Source organism: Lepisosteus platostomus, unplaced genomic scaffold, assembly GCF_059453375.1.
Source record: "Lepisosteus platostomus isolate fLepPlt1 unplaced genomic scaffold, fLepPlt1.hap1 Scaffold_74_H1, whole genome shotgun sequence".
Taxonomy (NCBI): Eukaryota; Metazoa; Chordata; class Actinopteri; order Semionotiformes; family Lepisosteidae; genus Lepisosteus; species Lepisosteus platostomus.
In genome coordinates, this window is record NW_028291686.1 from 169456 (window position 1) to 194615 (window position 25160).

At 46.5% G+C, this 25160-nt stretch overlaps 5 non-coding genes across 5 annotated transcripts; all 5 read left to right on the forward strand.

Moving 5' to 3' along the window:
* Positions 1–9444: 9444 nt before the first annotated feature.
* Positions 9445–9516, forward strand: trnag-ucc (transfer RNA glycine (anticodon UCC)). Its single transcript has one exon. It is a non-coding gene; the product is annotated as a tRNA-Gly (tRNA).
* Positions 9517–14573: 5057 nt separating this feature from the next.
* On the forward strand, positions 14574–14690 carry LOC148631706 (U5 spliceosomal RNA). Its single transcript, XR_015934605.1, has one exon. It is a non-coding gene; the product is annotated as a U5 spliceosomal RNA (small nuclear RNA).
* Positions 14691–14920: 230 nt separating this feature from the next.
* On the forward strand, positions 14921–15062 carry LOC148631707 (U4 spliceosomal RNA). Its single transcript, XR_015934627.1, has one exon. It is a non-coding gene; the product is annotated as a U4 spliceosomal RNA (small nuclear RNA).
* Positions 15063–16388: 1326 nt separating this feature from the next.
* Positions 16389–16530, forward strand: LOC148631708 (U4 spliceosomal RNA). Its single transcript, XR_015934587.1, has one exon. It is a non-coding gene; the product is annotated as a U4 spliceosomal RNA (small nuclear RNA).
* A 5756-nt stretch (positions 16531–22286) lies between these two features.
* trnai-aau (transfer RNA isoleucine (anticodon AAU)) lies at positions 22287–22360 on the forward strand. Its single transcript has one exon. It is a non-coding gene; the product is annotated as a tRNA-Ile (tRNA).
* The last annotated feature ends 2800 nt before the right edge of the window (positions 22361–25160 follow it).

Sequence of the window (25160 nt, forward strand, 5' to 3'; positions counted from 1 at the left end):
AATGCCATCTGCGGACGCTGTGAATTTATTTAGACACCGCTCAGAATCCCCTGTAAGATTCTCCTTCAATTCCGTTTTGCAGTGCTTTAGCTCTTTCAAAAGGCTTCGCTTTGCTAGTCACAATCCAAGGCTTGTGACAGCATTTGAAAACACTTGCCACTGCGTTGGCCGGGAATCGAACCCGGGTCAACTGCTTGGAAGGTAGCTATGCTCACCACCATACCACCAACACATGCCCAGGGGAGCCGTCCAGGACCACCAGAGAATGCTCACGATTTCAGAAGCTGTCTCCGGGACGTGCTGATTCCACACATACTGAATAAATCATGTTATTGTTAGTTGCTGTAGCTAGACGTTCAAATGAGTTTCATGGCCAGATGGACTGTTTCCTCAAGTGGTATAGTATTGCAGTAAGACAGCACGATGCCTGCAAGACTATGTCACGCTAAACGCCACAGATTGTGTTTGTCCGTTCGTGTCAGTCGTCCTGCAGCCACGGGAAGTGGGACACAAACATGCTGCAATGCTTTCAAGACATTAGGATTTGTTTGTGCAACATCCGAGAAGAGTACTTGTGGCTTGAATGTGACTGAGCAAGGTGTTTAAAGACAGAGACTGAAAACTGGTAAAGGATGAGTCAAAGTAACGTCTAATCGGATTAGTTTCCTTAGAGCTGGTTCAGAGTTTGCTCAAGAGTTTACCTTTCACAGATGCGCAAAGAAGAATGTTGGGGGTGCACGCTTCAAGGCGCCTTACAGCTGTAGGGAGTGATTTCAGACGATTCGTGGCGTGTGCTCATTCCCATATACCGTACGCCCCGGGGTGCAGTGCTAGGATGACGTACAATACCGCTTGGGCACGTAACGGCGTTATATGCAAGTGCGGGACGTGAGGGTTTTGCGTTTGTTCGTTTTGTTTTGCTCTGCTTTGCTTTGTTTTGCTTTCCATCGCGTTGGTAAGAGCATAAATAAAAAGGCGATTCCTGTGTCGACCACTAATGTAAGAGCTATTTCAAGTGCGCCGTAGTGCGGCTTTTCAAATGCTTAACAGGATGATTTTGCATGCACGCGTGCTTTCATGCAGTCGTGTGTGCAACCATGTCTGCTTACGTGCAAACGGGCGTGGTTTCATGTATGCAAAAAACTTTCCTGGGCTCTTCTGAAGCACATAAAATTATTTGGAGATATACATTTGTCTTATTTTTCTCTTAGGCTCTAGAATTGATAACTTTTTTTTCATTTTTGGCATTTTTCATCATTTTCCAGAAAGTGGTTGCAAGCCCGATATCATGCGAAGAAACTTCAGGATTCGGGGATCAGTCAATGGATTTTCTTCAAAGTTGGATTTTTGCACTCTGTGGACCAAGAGATGTTGTTCTATAATGTTTTTTTTTTTTCAAATTTAAAAATATCATTTTTTCATGGAGCTTTGAATGGGATGGATTCACCCTCCTTTAGCTAGGACAGAGCTCCAGGAGCCTGGGTAGGATTCTAGCTTTCTCCCCTTGCAGGCACCTGGCACAGAAGACAATATTTTTTTTCCTTAAAATCTTTTTTTTTTGTGTTCCTTGTTGTTTCAAACTTAATTTTAATCACTTTTAATTAGAGATTTTATTAAATATAGTGCAATAAATGACTAATTTCACAAAAATTAATGTAATATAAAATGGATGTTTTCAACTTTATTGTAGTGTTTTAGAAACTAATATGTCTTCAAAAATGGTTGTTTTTCACTCCTATGAATGAAAACTGTTGTTATATGATGTTTTTTTTTTCAAATTTTAAATGATCATTTTTTCATGGAGCTTTGAAGGGGATGGATTCACCCTCCTTTAGCCAGGACAGAGCTCCAGGAGCCTGGGTAGGATTCTAGCTTTCTCCCCTTGCAGGAACCTGGCACAGAAGACATCATTTTTTTCCTTAAAATCTTTTTTTTTTGTGTTCCTTGTTGCTCCAAACTTAATTCTATTCACTTTTAATTAGAGATTATATTAAAAATAGTGCAATAAATGACTAATTTCACTAAAAATACTAAAAGTAATATAAAACGGATGTTTTTAACTTTATTGTAGTGTTTTAGAAACTAATATGTCTTCAAAAATGGTTATTTTATCACTCCTAGGAATGAAAGCTGTTGTTATATGATGTTTATTTTCAAATTTTGAAAAAGCAAAGGATTTTAGCTTTCTCCCCTTGCAGGCATCGGACACAGAGAACCTCATGGTTTTCCTAAAAATCATTTTTTATGTTCCCTGGTGTTCCAAACTTAGTTTTAATCAATTTTAATTTGTTATGTTACAAACAGGGTAATAAAGTCTTAATTGGACTATAACTAATGTGATATTGTCTGCTACAAAACTGATATTTTCAGCTCTATTGTAGAGATTCTAGAATCAACTAATAAAGAATTGAAATAAAAAAAGGGCATAAGCAGACATTACCAACAACGACCACATGATGGAGATATTGTCTAGACATTACCAACAACGACCACAAGATGGAGATATTGTCTAGACATTACCAACAACGACCACAAGATGGAGATATTTTCCAAAGAGGCAAGAGGGGCAAAGCTGCGATAAGGTAAAATCATTTTTTGAAAGAGATTGTTGTCAGAATGCACATCCGTATCCCAAACAGAATCTCTAGTAAAATATGATCATTTGTGAAACAGGCAAATGAGTGTCAGCTACAATATGATTGCTACATATCTGCATTTGTTGGTATTTAAGGAGTAAGAGTGCAGGTTTAAACCTGCGATCCAGTGTGTTGAAGAATTTCACAACACTACCTCTAGCACATATGGAAATAAATCCTCATAATGATTATTGCCCTGGGCATGTACCAAAAAATCAGTGAGCATATATATATATATCACTGGGTTGAAGCTAGAAACACAGAATAACTGCAAACACATCCTAAATACAGTGTTCCAGCACCTTTGACCTCATCCAGAACGTATCATTTCTTGAAAGGGATTGCTGTCCGAATGCACATCTGAATCCCAAACAGAATCTCTAGTAAAATACGATCATTTGTGAAACAGGCAAATGACTGTCTCAGGGGCCCATTTCTCATTGTCAGACACATGTATGCAATGCTTTCACTGTGCATTGAGCAATAGGGATCAAAAACACCGCAGGTAAGGTTAGAAGTCATGTTCTATGATCATTTCTTTCAGCATTAGGGACTAAATATACTAAACGTATGATGCTAAAATGTTATTTTTACATATATTAATGTAATAAATGATTGCTTATGCTTTATAAACAAATCTAATTATAATAAAAGCTTAAGTTTTGTATTTATCTTGTACCATAGAACATGATTTTCTTTGTATTTCAAGCCCACAAAGTGTCCAAATGATGCACCTTTGACCTCATCCAGAACGTATCATTTCTTGAAAGGGATTGCTGTCCGAATGCACATCTGAATCCCAAACAGAATCTCTAGTAAAATACGATCATTTGTGAAACAGGCAAATGACTGTCTCAGGGGCCCATTTCTCATTGTCAGACACATGTATGCAATAATTTCACTGTGCATTGAGCAATAGGGATCAAAAACATAATGGAAACAGACATGGAAACCAACAAGGATGGGATTTGAACCCATCACAATGGATTAGCAATCCATCGCCTTAACCACTCGGCCACCTCGTTAACAAAACTGGGCTGTCCCAACTGGGTTGGCGCGCTCCAGATGATCTTTTTCTTTTTTTTCCCTCGTACTCGAGGGTCATTTTCCTGTTCCACATGCGATTTCAACATTTTCCTTGGGAGATGTCAAGCCAGCAAGCCACTGCTGTGGTTCAGTGGCCAGCGTGGAGTTCAGTGGCCCTGTTGTACACAGAAAGCACATTGAGCTCCCTGGACATGAAAAGTTCCAGATAAAAGCCATTTGTCATCCTTTCTCTTGGTGTCGATGTTGCTATTGTATGTAAAGGTGGCAACTTGCTCAGCGAGCAGGCGGAGCACACACCGAATGCAGATGTGTCTGAGCGGTGTGTCCAAGTGGCTGCAAAAGGACAGCACTCCCGGGGCGCTGTGGCTTACTTGGTTAAAGCGCCTGTCTAGTAAACAGGAGGCCCTGGGTCTGAATCCCAGTGGATAACCGCCTACAGCTAGACTTAATTAAATGCAAGTATTCATTTCCTGTCTTTAACACGACTTGTTTTTCTTAAAATGGATGCAACTTGCAAAACATGAAATACAAACCTTGCTAATCAGCGCTAGCAGCTGGCAAAAAAAAAAAGAAGTCAGCAATGTTTTTTTTCTTTAACCTTAACCCTGCTAATGGAGAAGAGTTAAACGACCGAGTCTATGCAGCTTAAACGGTGCGCACGTCGGGTTCTTAGCTGAAAGGGTGGTAAATCACGCTCACCCCAGTCCTTAATCTTTTAAAGAGGATACAAAATTGAACCTAGTCGCCACATCACATACATCCTGTTCAATGATAAAAAGGTAACATCTATCCTCGCTCCAGAGTAAATCTCACGTTGAGGGCATATTTTTTTTCACTTTACCGTGAATCGGGCTCGGCTGCACAGAGGAGAGAGCAGAGCAATGAGGTCACGGGGACAGGGGAGTCACACGCTGGCTGTTTGAACACGCGGAAGATCACTGAGGGATCCACAGTATATGGACCCTCCGTGCGCAATCAGTCCGCACTCCGGACTCTGAATCCTGCCATCCGAGTTAAGATCTCGGCAGAACCTGAAGCGCAGTTCCTTCTTAAAACGTAATCTGGTGAGCATTTCTAGAATCGTACTTGTATAGATGCAGCCTTTAATGTGTTGCTAGGTTAAAATTGATGACTTCTTGTATTTCAGTAGGCAACTGCCCTCTTGATTTTGGATTTAATTTCTTTATTACAGTGGCGTTTTTATGAAGCCAAGGGACCAGGGAGCTGCCCCAGTACTGGGATGGCCAGTTCGAAATCATAGAAACTATTGTCAATTCCAGTCCCATGTCAGTGCGAGCAGGGATTTTGACATCTTGTTTTGCTATGTTCTGCACCAACAGGCAGGTGGCTCGGCCATTCCGTTCCAGTCTGGGGGTACAACAGACTGCTAGGTTCAGTCTGATAAACTGAGCTGATGGTTGGAAGAAAACCATCTCAGCGTCTATTCTCTGTCCCTTCTTTAGGACAAGGCGTACCGGAAACCCTGCTGTTGACGCAGGAACGATCAGGTCTGATTCGTTTACTACCTGGCAGGCCTGAGGAATCGTCTGACCTGACCGAATGTTCTCGGGGTCACCGCTTAGAGAGTGGGCATCTGGGTCCACCCGTTTCCACAGCACACTGTTTACTGTGTCCAGCTGGGCGCCCAGTCGAACCAATAGGTCTGCACCAATGCAGACCGAATGGGTCAGCTGAGGTGCTACCTGGAAGTAGTGAGCAAACTTCCTTTTTCCGATGGAGATGGAAGCTACACAGCTTCCTTTGCTCCAAATGGACCTATGAGGTGGGGGTGCCCACCACAGAACCTGTGACTGCGTCACCAGGGTCACCAGACAGCTTCGCGACAGGTCCTCGAACAGACCTTCACTGATTATGGACTTCTCAGAGCTGAGGCTAAGAATTACATCATCAACCTGCACTTCTGCCACCTGGACCCCCTCCCACCACCATGGGGTGGTAGTCCTGGACCCCCTGAGGTACCAGGGTGCACAGAAAGGACTCCCATTCATTACCGGACAGGGAGATCCACTCTTCTTCAGGGATGAAAAGGGGGTGTGCTTTACCTGGCGGGTCAAGCAGCTGCTCGGAGCACTGCTCCTGTAGTTGGGAGACCGTGGGAGTGCTGGCCTGGGCAGGACTTCCCTGTAGTTTTGGAAAGCAAGAAGAGACATTTATTCTCGTCCAGAGGAACCAGGAGGAACCTCCAACTCAGCTATAGTGTTCAGTGGGCACTGTGTGATCACAGCATAACCACTGAATCCCCCTTTTTGCTGTGCAACAGGCTTAGGGTTTTTGACCTGAGTCCACAATTTTCCACGCTGGCAGTCCACCAGAGGCTCCAGCCTGTCAAGCAGGTCTTGGCCAATGAGTAGTGGCTCTGTTTTTAACCTAGAGATGTAAACAGGATGCACCACGTTCATTGGCCCGAACCTAAGTGCCACCCACACTCGGTGTGTGATCCTGGCATGATCCTGGGTATAGCTGGAAATATCTATCTTACACGGTTCTACCTTAAGTCTGATGCCTTTTCCTTTCGCTACTCGTTTGAGCTCGCTGAGTAGATCGGCTGACATCAAACTAATTTCAGACCCAGTGTCAATCAGTGCTTCTCTATCTAAGACGTTTTCAAGAGAAACCTTGATATAAATACGCCTTGCTTTGCCTTTCTGGCTGAGATTCCCTAAGAATTGTTGGAAGCCTGCCTTTTCTTTGACTTCAGGGGCGGGGTCAGCGCCCAACTCAGAGTCACAGCCTTCTTCCAGGCAGGAACCCTCCCACCCAATCAGATAGACTGAGGGAGGGGCTTGGGACGGATCCCCGCCTCCTCCAGTGAGAAGGGGCGTGGTCCCCCTAAGCTCATTCACACTTCCGGCATTCGGTGCGGAAGGTTTACCCTGTCCTGATCTCTCAGGCAGGGCTTGTTCAAGCCTGGCCAGGCGGGCTGCAGTCGACTCCCTTCGTCCAGTCTTATGATAGGCTCTGCCTGAGCCCTTGCCTTCCCCGTAGCGCTCACGGCGGCTCTGACGCTTAGTGCGGTCCTGCCTGCCTATTTTGCGCCGGGGCTTAGCGAGCTCAGGAACCTCAGCTGCCTCGAGCTGAGGCGAGTCGTCAACCCTGCTGGCTTTAGTGGCGAACACGGCCGTTTTAGCAGGTTTTCGCTCTGAGGAAGCAGAGACTTCAGCTCCCCAGGCTTTTTGAGCCAACCTTCTAATGTCAGACATTTTCATCGCTGTGTGTGCATCACAATCATTTTCCTGACTGAGGGATGCAGATTAGCAATGAATAAACCTTTGAAATTCACGTTCTCTTCGCAACCCTCGTCATTCCGCCCTGTAAAATAAGTGCGCCTAAGCCTCTGATAATAGTCGCGAGGGGCTTCAGCTTTTTCGTGCTTAATATGGTGCACAGCAGCCACGGCAGCTATGGGATCGATAAAAGCCGAAAATTCTCCGATCATTGCCTGACACAGCTCCTCAAAGCTATTACAGACCTCCGGTCCTTGTCTAGACATCCACTCGTGGACCGCTCGGCTGGTAGTTTTCCTTACTTACATAGCCTTTTCCTGTTCGGACGCTTCGGGCATAAACTGCAAAGTATATCTCAGCTCATCGATGTAGGTCTCCACATTATTCCCTGACACTGACGGGTCAAACCTTTCTACATCTTTGGCTAACTGCCTCAGGGAGTGGAGGTTAATTTTTATGGTTTCTCCGCGGGCAGGGAGACGGCCGTGATCAGGAGCAGGGGGTCTATGCCTGAATTGACTCGCCCTTGCGTTTCGCGCAGGACTCGGCGATCTCCCCCATGCCGATCCGACCACAGACCCTGGCCGGGAGAAACCTCCTCCCGGCGCGCTGGTTGAGCGCTCCGGGCTGCTAGGTGGGCTGGCATGCAAGTGGGATCTAGTCTATTTTGCTTCCAGTACGGCAGCATCTGACTCCTTTTGCCTTTCCTGGCTGAGCTCATTTAAACTCTCAATTTCTTTTTCTTTTTCTTTCGAGCTCGCTTCCAGGTCTCTCCTAGCTACCTCAGCCGCAGTTTCTCTAGCAGACAAGTCATCTAATTTACCTAAAACTTCCCTGAGTCAGTCTTCACTTTCCTCATTTTTCACTCTCTTTTCTCTGATTATATCCAACAACTCAACTCGCTCCGCCTTATATCTTTCTAGCGTTCCCTGAAGCTTTTGAAACTTTGTCAGCTCAGACAAAGACAGTTCCAGCTGTTTAGCTAGATTTAAGGTGAAACTTGATAGGACCAGAACTGCGTTCACAGACACTCCTGTGTTAAGCTGGTTCGCTACCTTAGCTACTAAATCTACTTGCAGCTTCTCAATATCATCAAAGTTCAACTTTTCGATACCACTCCAGTAACCAGGATTGTCGTCGCTAGAAATAGTACTTATAAGCGACTCCACTTCAGACATTTTAGCAGCCATTGTCATTACGTCAGAGAAACTTTAAGAGTATTACTTTTTTTTTTCTTTTTCCAAAATACAGTATGGAATCTAGACACCCGAGCAGATGGATTTCCAATCAGCACACGTTACACTAAACGCTAGAAAACAGGGGGATTTCTTTACGCAGTTATCAGCACACCCGGTATTCGCGTATAGAAGCCGCGGTGCTGTGCTGAACTTCAGTTATTCTGTGCGACTGATTCTCATTTCATTCTAAACTCGCCCACCCAGGGACGCCATTAAATGTAATGGTTTGATGGGTTCACTGAGACAATTATTAATTGTAGCAGTAATCACAAGGTTGTTCGTTGGGGCTTTTAGAAAATCAATCGTCAGAACAACTAACAACGCACACACAGGGGTTCAATACACTAGATACATTTATTAATATAAATTGTGCACCAAACATATACTAGTCTGCCTGGATACGAGTGGCAGACCTTACTGTGAGGGTTATCAATATACAAGGTATATAATCCCGAAGAGATGCAAACACAAAGAGATACACAACAGAGAATATATGTCAATATATATCGTTCGGTTACCAAATCGCTAATCAGTGTTATTACCCACTGTTACTCTAAACTCGGAAGTAAATACATTACTCATGAATTAAATTGATAACAACTTGTGTTGAGGTACAATTGAATTCTCGAGACGCAATGTAGAACATGGGGTTTACTTATCCACTGTGTATGGATTTGGAATTTCCCGGCACGAACACCAAACCAGCTGACAGGCTCTGTTGCAGCCTCTGTTCCAGCAGTTGTCCAATGGGCGTTGTCCCGGCGTCCTCTGGCTACCGGCCAACCAGTCAAGGTGCAGCTCGGAGTAGGACGGGCGGAGGAATCTGACTGCGGCGCGCAGGGCAGTCGTTGCTCCGAGGGGATCTACCAGCAGTCCGGCTGGCTGGTAGAAAGTCTCTATGCACAGAGTGTGACCGCGAGTCCTCACAAGTCACTCTTCTGCCTGGGAAGAAGCTGGTTCGTTCCCGGTCCAGCACTGCTTCTGAAAAAGCTATTCAGGTTGTCGACGAGGGTCCAACTGTAGGGTCCAACTGTCCAACACAAACACAATCTGTGGCATTTAGCGTGACATAGTCTTGCAGGCATCGTGCTGTCTCACTGCAATACTATACCGCTGGAGGAAACAGTCCATCTGGCCATGAAACTCATTTGAACGTCTAGCTACAGCAACTAACAATATCATGATTTATTCAGGATGTGTGGAATCAGCACGTCCCAGAGACAGCTTCCGAAATCGTGAGCATTCTCTGGTGGTGTCCTGCAGGGCTCCTGAGGGCGTGCATTGGTGGTATAGTGGTGAGCATAACTGCCTTCCAAGCAGTTGACCCGGGTTTGATTCCCGGCCAACGCAGTGGCGATTGGTTTCAAATGCTGTCATGAGCCTTGGATTGTGACTAGCAAAGCGCAGCCTTTTGAAAGAGCTAAAGCACTGCAAAACGGAATTGAAGGAGAATCTTACAGGGGATTCTGAGCGGTGTCTGCATACACGCAGTCCGATACGGGTGCTGAAAGCTTGAGCTACTCTCAATGTCATGCTGCCTTTCCCCGGAGTAAATCTGTTACATTGAAAGAATGCTTCTGGCAGGTTCAAAAAGGGACCCTTGTTAATTGGAGAAATCAATGATTTCGAATGAATTCTGTATGCGTTAAAAGACAGCTATACACAGAAAACATGCAGGACACTGCTCATGATGTTTCCAGAGCCGAAACACAGTGCGTTTTCCCAAGCCATCTGACAAAGCCCGCCCACTGAAAACTGCAGCAGATCGTGTAAAGACGTTCAACTTTGTAACTACTGCACGCACAGGAAGCAGAATAAATTCCTCTTTTACGGTTTTATTTATGCGAACCATAAATAAACCAAATAAACCAAGTTGCAAGAGGCCCGCACCCACAGCACAAATTGCGCAGCCTAGGCCACCTCCTCGCCCTGCACGCCACCGCCTCCTGCTGGGCCCACTCTTTCGCACACTCACACGCCACACTAACACTCAAAAGTGTGGGCAAAACAAGAAAACGAGCGCACCGTTTCCTACACATCTGCAGTCACCGTTGCGCATTCGCAGCATGTCCCGGGATGCAATTCGGCCTCATTTGCATAACTCCAGACCGGCAGATCGCCACGCAAGCTCGCGACGTGCGCCTGCCACACACCGAACAAACCTTTTCAGCAATTTCCAAAAAACGGGCCTGCTCGCCTGCCCACAAGGCTCCGTCTCTTACCTGCTCTCCAGAGCCTGCTGCCTTCTGTGCTTTTCTCTCGGCACCGCTGCAGCGCACACAACTCCTGCAGCGGGAGGGGGGGAGAAAGTTCCCGCGCTCCGCCGCAGGGAAGGCTCGCTCCGTGCGCACACGTCCTTTCGATGCCAGTCGATGCATTAGCTGCGTCGGGGCTCCGGGGTGTCGCACCTCACCTCACCTCACCTCGCACTGCCCCCTCCTTGAATGTCTGCCGCTGGGCATGCCCCCCTCTCCTCCGCCTTATCTTATCGCGTGTGAGCACCGACAATGGCCACAATGCCGGGGAATGGCACCTGTAAATTAATTCTCTTCTCTTGCAGCCTGAGATCATGTCCTTCTTTTGGCTCCCTCCAGTTCTGATAAAAAATCTCACTCTTAGATTTGTTAATTTTTGCGGATGAAGCCAAAGAGAAACGATCACAGCACTGCAGAGCTCTGCTAATTGAGGCATTGTCAGAGAGGAGCAGGGTGACGTCATCCATGTATAGAGATGTCTCTACCTCTCCTCCCCCACTTCCAGGCACTGGTATCCCATTAATGGCCTGATCCTGGCGCAAGGCACAGGCTAAGGGCTCCATAGCCAAAACGAATAACAAGGGGGATAATGGGCAGGCCTGCCTCACCTCTGAACAGACTTCAAAGGGGCGTGATCTATTGCCATTAACAATTACTCTGCTGTTGCTACCTGTGTACAGCAGGTTAATCCACTTTCTCATGATGGGGCCAAAATTCATGTGCTCAAGTACCAATGTTAAGTACTGCCGGTTTAGGCGGTCAAAGGCCTTTTCTAGGTCTACACCTAAAATGCACAGAGGGAGGGAGCGATCCTCTGAGTACAGACAGACATCCCTCAACAAGGCCAGGTTGTCAAATTTTGTAGGCGCAGGAAAAGGGCTTTGGACAGGATCTTAGTGTCCACGCCTAACAGGCTGAGGGGTCTCCAGTTCTTTATGTCATTCTTTGCTCCTTTCTTAAACAAGAGAGAGATAGTGCCTTCTCTTAAGGAGTCAGGCAGCAATTCTGTCTTATAGCTTTCCTCGAATAGGAGCAGTAGCGGATCCTGAAGCAGATCCCAAAAGGTGCAATAAAATTCTTTAGGGAGCCCGTCAGCACCCGGAGTTTTCCCCTTCTGTAAGCTCTCCATAGCCTGTCTCAGCTCTTCTACTGTCAAATCCCTCTCAAGTACTTCCCTATCTTCTTCACTCAAAACGTTTTCTAGCTTTGAGGTAAAAAAATGAATTTCTTCATCCTTTACCTCTGTAGAGCTGTACAGTCTTGAGTAGAAGGCCTTGGTGCAGGAGAGGATAGCACTCGGCTCTGTTCTCTCTCGTCCCTCCTCATCAACTACACTTTCCATGACAGACTTGGAGCCTACCACTTTCCTGAAAAAGAAGCGAGTACACTTCTCATTTTCTTCCAAGAACTGCACTCTGCTTCTTAACAGCACTCCTCGACTACTTTCTTCGGCTATGCTCCGGATGTCCTTTTTTAAAAGGGTGATATCCTCGAGCACATCGAAGCCACTGTGCAGCATCGTGTAGAGACGCTGCAGCTGCCTCTGTTTCCTGGCTAGCACTCCTCTCCGTCTGGCAGCAGCCATCCTTCCCTCAGCCATGAAAAAGGCCTTTGTCCTCATCTTCACCTCCTCCCACCACTCTCCTACTGACCCGTACAGACACTGCAAGGACAGCCACTGTGATAGTTTCTCCTTGTAGCGGGATACTACCCCCTCGTTCTCTAGCAGCTTAGAGTTGAGTTTCCAGAGGCCTGGGCCAAAGACAGTCCCGCCCTGGAGTTCCACTCTACACCCTAAAGCCTGATGATCTGAGAAGAAGACAGGCTGAAGAGTGACCCCAACAACTTTCACTCTCTCTGAGACAAAGCAATAGTCAATTCTGGAGCTGCTATTCCTCCCTGACCATGTATATCCTGCTGTTGTGGGATATATACATCTATATGTGTCTGAGAGTTTAAAGTCTTGAACTAAGTTTTGCAGGGCCAGTGAGCTGGAATCCAATTTTATCGGAGAGCTAGACTGCCTGTCTGTGTGCTCTAAGATACAATTAATATCCCCTCCCACTATCACGTCTGTGCTACTTAACAATAAGGGAGAGAGTTCCTTGAGTAGCTCCACCCTTCCTCCCACGTCAGTAGGACAATACACATTGATTAGCCGCAGGTTAACGGTCCCCCATTCCACATCCACACACAGCAACCTGCCATCTATGACCCTCTGAATACTTTTCAATTTGAAAGCCCATCCTTTGAAAAGAATGGCCACGCCAGAGGCTCTGTTGTTATTGTCCCCTGACCAAACAGAAGGCCCTTTATCCCACCTATCTTCAAAGCTTTTATACCTCTCTTGATAGGCTAAAGCACACTCCTGCAACATCAACACATCTCCCTCTCTCTGCTGGAGGTAATCAAAGACACACTGGCATTTAACTCTGTCATTGATACCTCTGGTGTTAAGAGAAATTATGTTTAGAGCCATATTACATAAGAAAGTGGAACCAGTCTTTACAAAACACATTTCTCTTCGGTCTCACCTGTTACCTTCTTCTTTTTCTTTTTCTTCTTACCAATTTCCTGCCAGCCATCCTCTGAATGAGCCTTCATCAGGGTGGCAGCAGTAAAAGCGTTCACGGAGTCCATTTCAAGGAAGGGGGTAGAAGGAGGGGTGGAGGGGTTCCAGCTGTCCCCATCACCATGCTCTCCTTCCTCCTCGCTCGGGGAGAAAACAGAGTCATTTTTCCTTTTCCTCAAGTCCAGCTCCTGGGAGCACTGAGGGGAAAGGGGTGCAGCCGATGCACCAGTCTCCTCTTCCCCCTCACCCACCAGCTGTTGCAGATCCTCCGTGATGGACTGGATGGAGGAGAGGAGGGCATCTGTAGCACTTGCAGAGTCTAAGAAAAGCAGCTCCGCTGAATCCTGGGTATCGTCGCTGGACCCGCTCCACCGGGGGGCCCCACACTGGCCCTCGTTCTGAGGAGCAGGAGTGGGGGAGGGGTCCTCGCTGTTCTCGGGGGTTTTCAAACCCTCGTGCTTGTCTGGTGCAGTCTGCGGTTGTGGGAGCGTAGTGGATTTCTCTTCCACCGGCCCCGGAGCCACAGCAGGACTGATCCTGGCTGGAGGCTGAGAGTCTTTGTCCAACAAGGGTTCTTTGTTTGACTTGTTGTTTGCTTTGGCTTTTCGGGCCGGTTTGGCTGAAACAAGCACTGCCTCATCCTTTCTCATTTTGAGTTTATTGGCGTAGGCTTGAGGGCAGTGTCCTTCCGAACCACATAAATTGCACTTTGGCAGCATTGAACAGTCAGAGGCTAAATGTCCCTGTTTGCCACAGGTCTTGCAGCATTTCACAGTGCAGGACGATGCCAGGTGTCCCACATCACCACAGCGCCGACACACCTTTGGTTGTCCCACATAAAAAACATAGCCATTGCAGGCGCCCAGCCGGATTGTAGAGGGCAGGTGCCTTAAGCCTCCATTTACATTGTCCGGTAGCAAGCGAACCTCGAATTTCCTTGCTCCTGTTTTTATACCGTCAACATCTCTAACCTCAGTTCCATGGTGGACGGTGCAGTACTGCTTAAGCCAGGTGTGAATGTCCTCCGTCTTTGCCAGTTCCGAGAACATAACAACATGCACCATTTTCCTCTCTCTCTGTGTCAGAGGCTGCAAGTTGATCTTCTCAAGGGCAGGAACTTTCCCTCTTTTTGCCTCAAACACATCCACACATTGTTCAAACAGAGAATAGGTAGCAAAAACAACCTCAAATGCTTTCTGACCTGGGAGAGCGAAGATGAAATACAAGTGCCGAGGTTCAAAGCCAAGTTCCTTCTGTAACACTTTTCTGCTGAACTGCATACGATCCATGAAGAGGTCATCCAAAAGCTCAAAACGTACAGCATTCTTGCGGGATCCAAAGGTTGCCATCTCAAACTGCAAAACAAACACTGCTTCCAGAAAACAAGAAAACAATCCAACTACTCCAACTACAGGCTGATCAAGGTATCTCCCCTGCCAGGTAAGCCGAGAGCTGCAGGCGATGAGCCCGGAGCTGAACGGGCCCCACTGGCTCGTTTGTAAGGCCAGGTGCATTGCCAACCACGACCGGCAGGGCAGAGGCTTTGAAGGCGGCCTGGGCTCCTGCAGCTGTGCTGCCACGCACTCTGGTTTCTCTTCATCTCGTACAAATCTTTTGCCTTTTACTAAAGATTTCCATGGAGAGGAGCATGAATGAGTTCCATACAATTTTTGTGCTTCCCTGCCTTCGGGTGGGGCGCAGCTGGGCTGGTCAAAGAGAGAAAACAAAATCGCTCACAATCGCTCTTATTATGGCGACTGTGGCCGTCTGCTCTGTGAGTCCTCGGTCTCTGCCTGTCTGATTGGCGCTCTTTTCTTTGGGGGGCGGGAAGTGTCCGGCCGCAAATATGAAGCGTTACAGCAACGACATGCCATGAGACGATTGATAACGATTTCCATAGGATCCCCGCGGTTGCCTGGCAACCGTCATCTTTGCGCAGTGGCAGTATCGTAGCCTGTGAGGTTTAGCCGAGGCGCGATTATTGCTAGTTGAAAACTTTTCCCAATACCCCGCTTCCGCCGGTTTGCAATACAATCGGCGAAAACAATTTTCGACAGTCTCGTCAGAGACTGAGCAAGGTGTTTAAAGACAGATTTTGTCATGGTAACATCATGGTAGAAAGAAACAAGCTTCTTACGTCTCAACAGAAACGCTCTTTAGCTCTTTCAGCGTTATGCAGAGAACAGCGTCTGTCGAGATCACTTTTGAGTCAGCGCGAAACGCCGTGTGCTGTCAGTTTGATTTCATATTGCTCGTAGGGCGCCCGGCTTTTGTCTGTCAAACGTTAGGTTGCGCTTCTTCATGCTGCATCGTCGGCATGAGTGGAGCTTTTTAATTGTCTGTACTTGTCTTACTGCGCCCCATAAGAAATCGTTTGTCCCCGTTCAAAAGAGATTGTGCGATGTCCTGCAGCGTTCGCAAAGCAAACCTTTGACAGTTTGAAAAGAGGAATTTATTCTGCTTCCTGTGCGTGCAGTAGTTACAAAGTTGAACGTCTTTACACGATCTGCTGCAGTTTTCAGTGGGCGGGCTTTGTCAGATGGCTTGGAAAAACGCACTGTGTTTCGGCTCGGGAAACATCATGAGCAGTGTCCTGCATGTTTTCTGTGTATAGCTGTCTTTTAACGCATACAGAATTCATTCGAAATCATTGATTTCTCCAATTAACAAGGGACCTCCCTTTTTGAACCTGCGAGAAGCATTCTTTCAATGTAACAGATTTACTCCGAGGAAAGGCAGCATGACATTGAGAGTAGCTCAAGCTTTCAGCACCCGTATCGGGCTGCGTGTATGCAGACACCGCTCAGAATCCCCTGTAAGATTCTCCCTCACTTCCGTTGTGCAGTGCTTTACCTCTTTCAAAAGGCTTCACTGTCCTAGTCACATTCCAAGGCTCATCGAACCCGGGCTGTTTCCACCAGCGGTATAGTATTGCAGTGAGACAGCACGATGCCTGCAAGACTATGTCACGCTAAACGCCACAAATTGTGTTTGTCCGTTCGTGTCAGTCGTCCTGCAGCCACGGGAAGTGGGACACAAACATGCTGCAATGCTTTCAAGACGTTAGGATTTGTTTATGCAACATCCGAGAAGAGTACTTGTGGCTCGAATGTGAACTGTACGTGCCCGCCCCCTTTCCTCTGTAGTGCATGAGTTCCTCACGGCATGCCCTTCGTCATTGTTCTGTCATCTTGTATTTAAAGGGTTGTATTTCTGCTGCTGAAAAGAATCAACGGGTTTCTTTGTTCCCAACGGAGCCCTTGTCTGTCATGAAATTCTTCAAAACCTCAAGCTAGAAGAAGAAGACAACAAATATGAAGCGTTACCGCAACGACATGCCATGAGACGATCGATAACGATTTCCATAGGATCCCCGCGGTTGCCTGGCAACCGTCAGCTTTGCGCAGTGGCAGTATCGTAGCCTGTGAGGTTTAGCCGAGGCGCAATTATTGCTAGTTGAAAACTTTTCCCAATACCCCGCTTCCGCCGGTTTGCAATACAATCGTCGAAAGCAATTTTTGACAGTCTCGTCAGTGCGTGACATAGTCTTGCAGGCATCGTGCTGTCTAACTGCAATACTATACCGCTGGAGGAAACAGCCCGGGTTCAATGAGCCTTGGAATGTGACTAGGAAAGTGAAGCCTTTTGAAAGAGGTAATGTCGACGCTTTTTTAACAGAGCACCAAAAAAACGTCTTTTTTGAAGGCCTGGGCACTGAGCATTGTTGGTTCAGTGGTAGAATTCTCGCTTCTCACGCGGGAGGCTCTGGTTCGATTCCCAGCCAAAGCAGTGGCTTTTGCAGCGAGCGGCTCCATCACTTGCATCCCCTTGCAACTCGCAACTGAAAACCCACTGAAGCTAAGCAGGTGTGAGCCAGGTCAGTACCCGGATGAGGGTAAGCTACAGGGAAAAACAAAGTTTCCAGCTGGAAGCGGTGTTAATGGTGCCGGCGGGGGGGCGCTCACCCTGAGGTCTGTGCGGGTCCCAATGCCCCAGCATAGTGACGGAGACGCTGTGTTGTAAAAGGGCGCTGTCTCTTGGATGAGATGTAAAACCGAGGTCACAGCGCTCTGTGGTCATTAAAAATGACCACCAAAACCTTTGACAAAAGCTCTTGGTAATTGATGGTCTTCAATAATGCTTCTCCTTTAGGTACATTTTAAATCAGCTGAAAAATGCTGTGAAATGGGGGGTCACTTCACGCCAGTGTAGGATTTGGGTTACAAGAACTATAAAACTGCATGAGAAAGCCCGTACACTGAATTACACGGCTTTCAATTCAAAGGAGGGCAAAAGAAATTCCCTGAGTTCGATTTTTTGCAGCACAGAGAGGATTGCTGTCGTGAGGCTGGTTAGCTCAGTTGGTTAGAGCTAATAACACCAAGGTTGTGGGTTCGAGTCCCGTACGGGCCAGGTCCTTTTCTCCTCTCTTACAAAAGCTGTTAGGTTCCTTTCCGTGGTGAGATGGGTTGTCATGCAACGCTGCTACATAGTGCCGACAGACAATTAAATGACAAAAATGAAGAGAGTTAAAGCAGCTGGAAAGATTTTCTTACAACTTTTGAGCTGACACAGTTTTGGAAAATGTTTTCTTCACGCTGCACTGTACCACATAGGCAGCCAAGAGTCTCCAAAACAAAACAGAATTGACAGTCATATAATGTCCATTAACCCCGGTTTTAAACACAGCATCATGTCTGCCATCATAAGAATATGAGTCCAATATTTTAGAATATAGTCAGAATGTCTTCTAACCTTACCTGTGGTGTCTTTAATCCCTATTGCTCAATGCATGATGTACGTACTGCATACATGTGTCTTGAGAATGAGGAATGGGCCCCTGAGACATTTACCTGTTTCACAAATGATCGTATTTTACTAGAGATTCTGTTTGGGATTCAGATGTGCATCTGGACAGCAATTCCTTTCAAGAAATGATACGTTCTGGATGAGGTCAAAGGTGCTGGAACACTGTATTTAGGATGTATTTGCAGTGATTGTGTCTCCTGCTTCAACGCAGTGATATATAGATGTGCTCCTGTAATTTATTGGTACATGCCCAGGGCAGTAAGTTGTCTGAGGATTTATTTCCAGACGGCATAGAGCAGTGAAGCAGTGAAGTAGTGCAACACACTGGATCATTATATTATTAGAATCTATTCTGCTTAAATTATTACATTATACACAACTTGAGCTCTCAGCACCGTACTGAGCCCAGGTGTTTTTCTAAAGCTGTCAGGTGCAGTTCATTTACATGAAGGAAATCTCTTACTGGGTACGATTACAATGCAGTAAGTAGCACAGACTACTTAGGGAGTAGGCTGATGTGTTTAAAAACAACCAGCGCCAGACAGGAGTCGAACCTCCAAACTCTTAATCCATAGTCAGACACATTATCCATTGCACCACTGGCCCTCCTGTGACACTGCAAGGCTGTAACCCAGTGAGCTTAGCACTGCAACTAGTAAAATATTACCCCCGGTCCATTCTTTTCCAAAAGTGAGAAACACCTGTTTTCTACATTTTGTCTGTTTTAAAACCATATCTCTTTAAACCAAACCAAGAGTTTGTCTTTTGCACTGATATTCTGATTCATTTCGATTTCAAAGAAAAAAAAAACATTACCTTCCAAAGCATCATAAAATTGTCCCTTCCTCCAGACTCTACTTCTCTCTTGTAGTAGTACAGCAAACCTTTCCAGGTGAGCAGATCACAGAGTCCGAAATGAGCTTCCTCCATCAAGCAAAGTACCTGAACTTGACTCTGTCATCATAAAAGCGCCCCTGTAATAAAGAAAATAAATTCGAAATCAAGAGGGCAGTTGCCTACTGAAGTTCAAGAAGTCATAAATTTTAACCTAGCAACATATTAAAGGCTGCATCTATACAATTACGATTCTAGAAATGCTCACCAGATTACGTTTTAAGAAAGAACTGCGCCTCAGGTTCCGCCGAGATCTTAACTCGGATGGCAGGATTCAGAGTCTGGAGTGTGGAATGATGGCGCACGGAGGGTCCACATACTGTGGATCCCTCAGTGATCTTCCGCGTGTTCAAACCGCCAGCGTGTGACTCCCCTATCCCCCTGACCTCATTGCTCTGCTCTCGCCTCTGTGCAGCTGAGCCCGACTCATGGTAAAGTGGAAAAAAATATGCCCTCAACGTGAGATTTACTCTGGAGTGAGGATAGTTGTTACCTTCTTATCGTTGAAACGGATGTATGTGATGTGGCGACTAGGTTCTTCTCCATTAGCAGGCTTAAGGTTAAAGAAAAAAACATTGCTGACTTCTTTTTTTTTTGCCAGCCGCGAGCGCTGATTAGCGAGGTTTGTATTTCATGTTTTGCAAGTTGCATCCATTTTAAGAAAAACAAGTCGTTCAAGACAGGAAATGAATACTTGCATTTAATTAAGTCTAGACGTATGCGGTTGTCCATAATGACCAGTTCTGTTCGAGAACACAGAACAAAAAAAGGCACCGCTGGGATTCGGACCCAGGATTTTCTGTTTACTAGACAGGCGCTTTAACCAACTAAGCCACAGCGCCCCGGGAGTGCTGTCCTTTTGCAGCCACTTGGACACACCACTCAGACACATCTGCATTCGGTGTGTGCTCCGCCTGCTCGCTGAGCAAGTTGCCACCTTTACATACAATAGCAACATCGACACCAAGAGAAAGGATGACAAATGGCTTTTATCTGGAACTTTTCATGTCCAAGGAGCTCAATGTGCTTTCTGTGTACAACAGGGCCACTGAACTCCACACTGGCCACTGAACCACAGCAGTGGCTTGCTGGCTTGACATCTCCCAAGGAAAATGTTGAAATCGCATGTGGAACAGGAAAATGACCCTCGAGTATGAGGGAAAAAAAAGAAAAAGATCAACTGGAGTGCGCCAACCCATGTCAGGACAGCCCAGTTTCCTAGATGAGGTGGCCGAGTGGTTAAGGCGATGGACTGCTAATCCGTTGTGCTCTACACACATGGGGTTGAATCCCATCCTTGTTGCTCTCCATGTCTGACACATTTGCCTGTTCGGTGTTGGCCCTCCTGTTCTTTGCTCCGGTACTAGAGCCGTACATTTTCTAGCGGTGGCTGAACATGGTATAGTAGGCTAACGTCGGTATCGAGCAGTGACAGTAACAGTATTTACATGCCGCTGCTGCCAAGTGGCTCTGGGTTGAGACCGCCTTTTCACTTACTTGCAACGCAAACGGAGAAAGCGATTTTTGACAGTCTCTCGAGAGACTGCACTAGGTGTTTAGGGATAGACTTTGTCAGTTCCCCCTGGGATGATGGCCTCTCAAATAGTTTGTGATTCCTCTAGACGTTTATACAGTAGAAGCCTGCTTCGTGGCTTAAATCCAAGCTAATGTAACGAGTTAGAGGTCTGATGCAGAACTGCGAATTCAATGAATGGGAACAGTACAGTACATTGCACTGTATGTGTGAGGAAAGCTGCCCCCTTCTGTCCCTTGTCGACCGAACAGAGGACTGTAAAGGATACCGCCAAGAAACTTTAGGATGCTGGTTGGAATACAGCTCCAAAGGAGCCCCTTTGGGTGTTATGTCATCAAAAAGTAAGAACAGCGAATCTCCCTTTGATCAAAAGCGCAACAGAACTGTTTTCCGTGGAGCAGGTTTCAGACCCGTAGACCTGTTTTATTCGTAGGGCAGGGCGCATTCCCAAACCCGAATCTCCTGTTTTAGAAATGGTTTGGGCGGCGTGAAGTGAAAATAAGAAATGGGCTCCAGATGCACATGGAAGCAATCAAGTGTTTGATCCGAGCTGTTTCAAAGACTGCTCAAGAGCTTTCCTTTCACAGAGGCGCAACGATTAATGATGGGGGTGCACCCTTCAATGCGCCTTATGACTCTAGGGAGTGATTGAGACGTACGTAGCGTGTGCTCATTTCCCTCTATTCCCCGTGTTGCAGTGGTAGGATGACATAAATTCCTGCTTCGACACGTAACGGCATTATAATCAAGTGCAGGAGCTGAGGGCTTTAGTTTTGTTTCGTTTTCCATGGCGTTTGTAAGCGCGCAAATCAAAGGCAATTCCTGCGTCTAACAGGAATGTAAATGCTTTGGAAAGTGCAGTGTGGTGCAGCTTGTAAAATCCTTGTCCACATTTGTGGTTTGTTGATGTTTTTTCTGTCTGCCAAAGTTGCATTTTGACATCCGGATGGGGATACTTTATCATTTGAACGTGAAGCCAGCCTTAAACCCTCTGAGGCATGTCTGTCTGCCGGCACTTATTTTGTCAAAGGTATTTATTTATTTTTAATGGAGAGCGACTTTGAAAACGTTTCCGCAGCCACCTCGCACTCCGTGTTAGATTATAGGAGGAATGCGGCGGGGGTGAGCTCGCTGTAGTCGTGGCCGAGTGGTTGAGGCGATGGACTTGAAATCCGTTGAGAGCTCCCCGCGCAGATTCGAATCCTGCCGACTACGGCGTCTGCCACACGTCTCCTTGTGCCTGCGCGGCAAAGGCAAAGTGCTGCTTCTCCTTTCCTGGTACTATAAATACGCTAAATTGCTTGGCCCTGCTGCCTTGGAAATAAATTCTTCAGCGTCTGCGAATGGCATTTTGCAGCTGGAAGCAGATGTCGACGCTTTTTGCACAGAGCACCAAAAAAGCGTCTTTTTTGAAGGCCCAGGCACTGAGCATTGGTGGTTCAGTGGTAGAATTCTCGCCTGCCACGCGGGAGGCTCGGGTTTGATTCCTGGCCAATGCAGTGGCTTTTGCAGCGAGCGGCTCCATCACTTGCATCCCCTTGCAACTCGCAACTGAAAACCCACTGAAGCTAAGCAGGTGTGCGCCAGGTTAGTACCCGGATGAGGGTGAGCTACAGGGAAAAACAAAGCTTCCAGCTGGAAGCGGTGTTAATGGTGCCGGCGGGGGGGCGCTCACCCTGAGGTCTGTGCAGGTCCCAATGCCCCAGTATAGTGACGGAGATGCTGTGTTGTTAAAGGGCGCTGTCTTTTGGATGAGATGTAAAACCGAGGTCACAGCGCTCTGTGGTCATTCAAAATGACCACCAAAACCTTTGACAAAAGCTCTTGGTAATTGATGGTCTTCAATAATGCTTCTCCTTTAGGTACATTTTAAATCAGCTGAAAAATGCTGTGAAATGGGGGGGCACTTCAGGCCAGTGTAGGATTTGGGTTACAAGAAACATGAAACTGCACGAGAAAGCCCGTACACTGAATTACACGGCTTTCTATTCAAAGGAGGACAAAAGAAATTCCCTGAGTTCGATTTTTTGCAGCACAGAGAGGAGCACTGTTGTGAGGCCGGTTAGCTCAGTTGGTTCGAGCGTGGTGCTAATAACGCCAAGGTCACGGGTTCGAGCCCCGTACTGGCTAGGTCCTTTTCTCCTCTCTTAACAAAGCTGTTAGGTTCCTTTCCGTGGTGAGAGGGGTTGTCATGCAACGCTGCCACATAGTGCCGACAGACAAGAGTGTTGCGGGAGAAGAGAAAAGTGTTTGAAGATTTAAGAGTGTTTTAGGTGGAGCCAAAATCAAGTGTCACAAATACAAGTGGGAAGATTTCCAATGTTTAATATGGTAAAAATAAGCGGAAGTTATCTGCCGGCCCGGCACAGTCTGCCATGCTTTTGTCATATACTGTAAAGTGGTGTCGAACTGGAGCCTCACCATTTGCATATGTGAGGCTCCAGTTATACATCGAGTGTCACATTAAATGACAAAAATGAAGAGAGTTAAAGCAGCTGGAGAGGTTTTCTTACAACTTTTGAGCTGACACAGTTTTGGAAAATGTTTCCTTCACGCTGCCCTGTACAACATAGGCAGCCAAGAGTCTCCAAAACAAAACAGAATTGACAGATAGGAGAAAATTCCCACTCATCCTGAAGTTCCCAAAATCCAGCACTGAGCGTAAACAAAGTGTCTAAGTAGCGTGGGAATGCTAACCCTAACCCTAGCTGGAGTTTGAGCAATCCAGCACTGAGCGTAAAAAGATGAGTCAAAGTAACGTCTAATCGGATTAGTTTCCTTAGAGCTGGTTCAGAGTTTGTTCAACAGTTTACCTTTCACAGATGCGCAAAGAAGAATGTTGGGGGTGCACGCTTCAAGGCGCCTTACAGCTGTAGGGAGTGATTCGAGACGATTCGTGGCGTGTGCTCGTTCCCATATACCGTACGACCCGGGGTGCAGTGCTAGGATGACGTACAATACCGCTTGGGCACGTAACAGCGTTATATGCAAGTGCGGGACGTGAGGGTTTTCGTTTGTTCGTTTTGTTTTGCTCTGCTTTGCTTTGTTTCGTGGTCAAGAGGCGTAAGGTAAGTCGTAATCCAGGGAGAACACTGGTGGCAAACAGTCCGAGGTGAGAGGCGAGGTCCAAAGTCAAAAAGGCAGAAGGGGAGTCCAATATCCAGAATAAACGAGGTAATGGAAAAAACGCCAGGTAGAGCTCTCAAGGAATAGACTCAATACCGAGCAGCGGGAAGCAGGTAAAGATGGTAAAAATAGCACTGTGTACCGCACGGTGGAGTGTGTGCAGGTGGGTTAACTCGTGCGGCAGCGTTTGTTAATAATCACCCACTGCTGGTGCTGATTAGATCGCTTAAGAGTTGGTCTTAACTGCCTGGCGGTCATGACAAGCTCCTCTTTAAGCTGTGGTTTAGTTTTGCATTCATGTGTTTCTAGAGCAGTTATTTATGGGGGTGGGTGGGTCTTTCACAGAGGCTCAGGACAAATCCCCCGCATGAAAGTCTACTGTGTGCGTTCAGACAGTCACAGGTCAAGAGCCAGGCAGGAGGACAATGGACAGAAGAGCCAACGAGCTAAAAATAAAAGAACGAATATGAAAAAGCCACCATCTTTTTCTTTTTGACATTTTCCGACATTCATGCAAGCCAAGACAAAGTTGCTCGTAGCTACTTGTGGATTCAAATACTCTATCGAGTGCTTTGATGAGTTTTTGCAATTTGATTGTCGTCCTGTCAGCCTGTTTCTGTTTTTTTTTTCAATCTAGTGATGGAAAGTAAGAGGGAAATGATGGAGCAATCAATAACCGCTCCGGAAAAATGGCAGAAAGAAATGGCCCGTCACTAAGGACATTTGTGAAGCAGAGGAGTGACATCACCACAAAGGCGACTTATTCTGCTGATCGTTTTGGTGAATAATGATTGAGGCGCGTTAAGAGAAAGGTAGCTGCGTCAGCATGCTTAGGCTGCAAAGGATAAAGCAAAGGTTTACTCCATGCTGAAAAGAGAAAAAAAGAAGCACAACGTTTCGGCTGTGGAGCCTTCTGCGCCATCTTCTTTAGCGATGGTGATGATGTTTACATTGGAAAAACTGAGACATGCATACCAGAGGGGCTTGAACCACCAACCTTTCAGTTAACAGCCAAAAGCACTAACCGATTGCTCCACAGAGTCTGACGGTCTTTTGTGCTCCCTACATTTGCAGGTTTATGGTCAAAGAAAACAATCGTTTGCGCTTCTTGTAGCCAGCAATATTTTTTCACTGACAACCAAGAAATTGATTTCATCTTTAACAAGCTGTATGGATTTCTTCAAAAACAAGTTATTCCAGAAAGGAAATGAATTCTTGCATTAAACTGAACCAAGCTGTACATGTTTGTCTGAAATGATACATTTGGCACAACAAGACACGGAGAGAGGCACAGCTGGTATTCAGACCCAGGATCGCCTGCTTACTAGGCAGGCACTTTAAGCCACTAGGGAGCACCGCACTTTTACAGACACTTGGACACATCTGCGCTCGGTGTGCACTTAACATAATCTCTGAGCCCGTTGCCTCTTTCCCATTTAATAGCAGAACTGACGCCAAGTGAAATGATGAGAAATGGCATTTATCTGGCACTTCTCATGTCCAAGGAGCTCAATGCCCTTGACACCTCCCCAAGGCGACAGAGCTGTGCATTCTTTGGCGACAACATTTTTTCTTTTGTTTTATTTCTATACTTATTGATAGAAAAAAAACTATATGTCATGTACTGTAAGGGAAATGTCTCTTTTCATGGGGAAAGCTAGCACCAGCAAATGTTGTGTTTAGAAGAAGTGATTTAACATGACACGTGACCTAACATACCAGAGCAAAAGCTCACCCAGCAAGCCCTGCTTTACTTCTACAGGAGAGAAGTAGAGTCTGCAAGATGTTCAGCTGGGTAGCTATG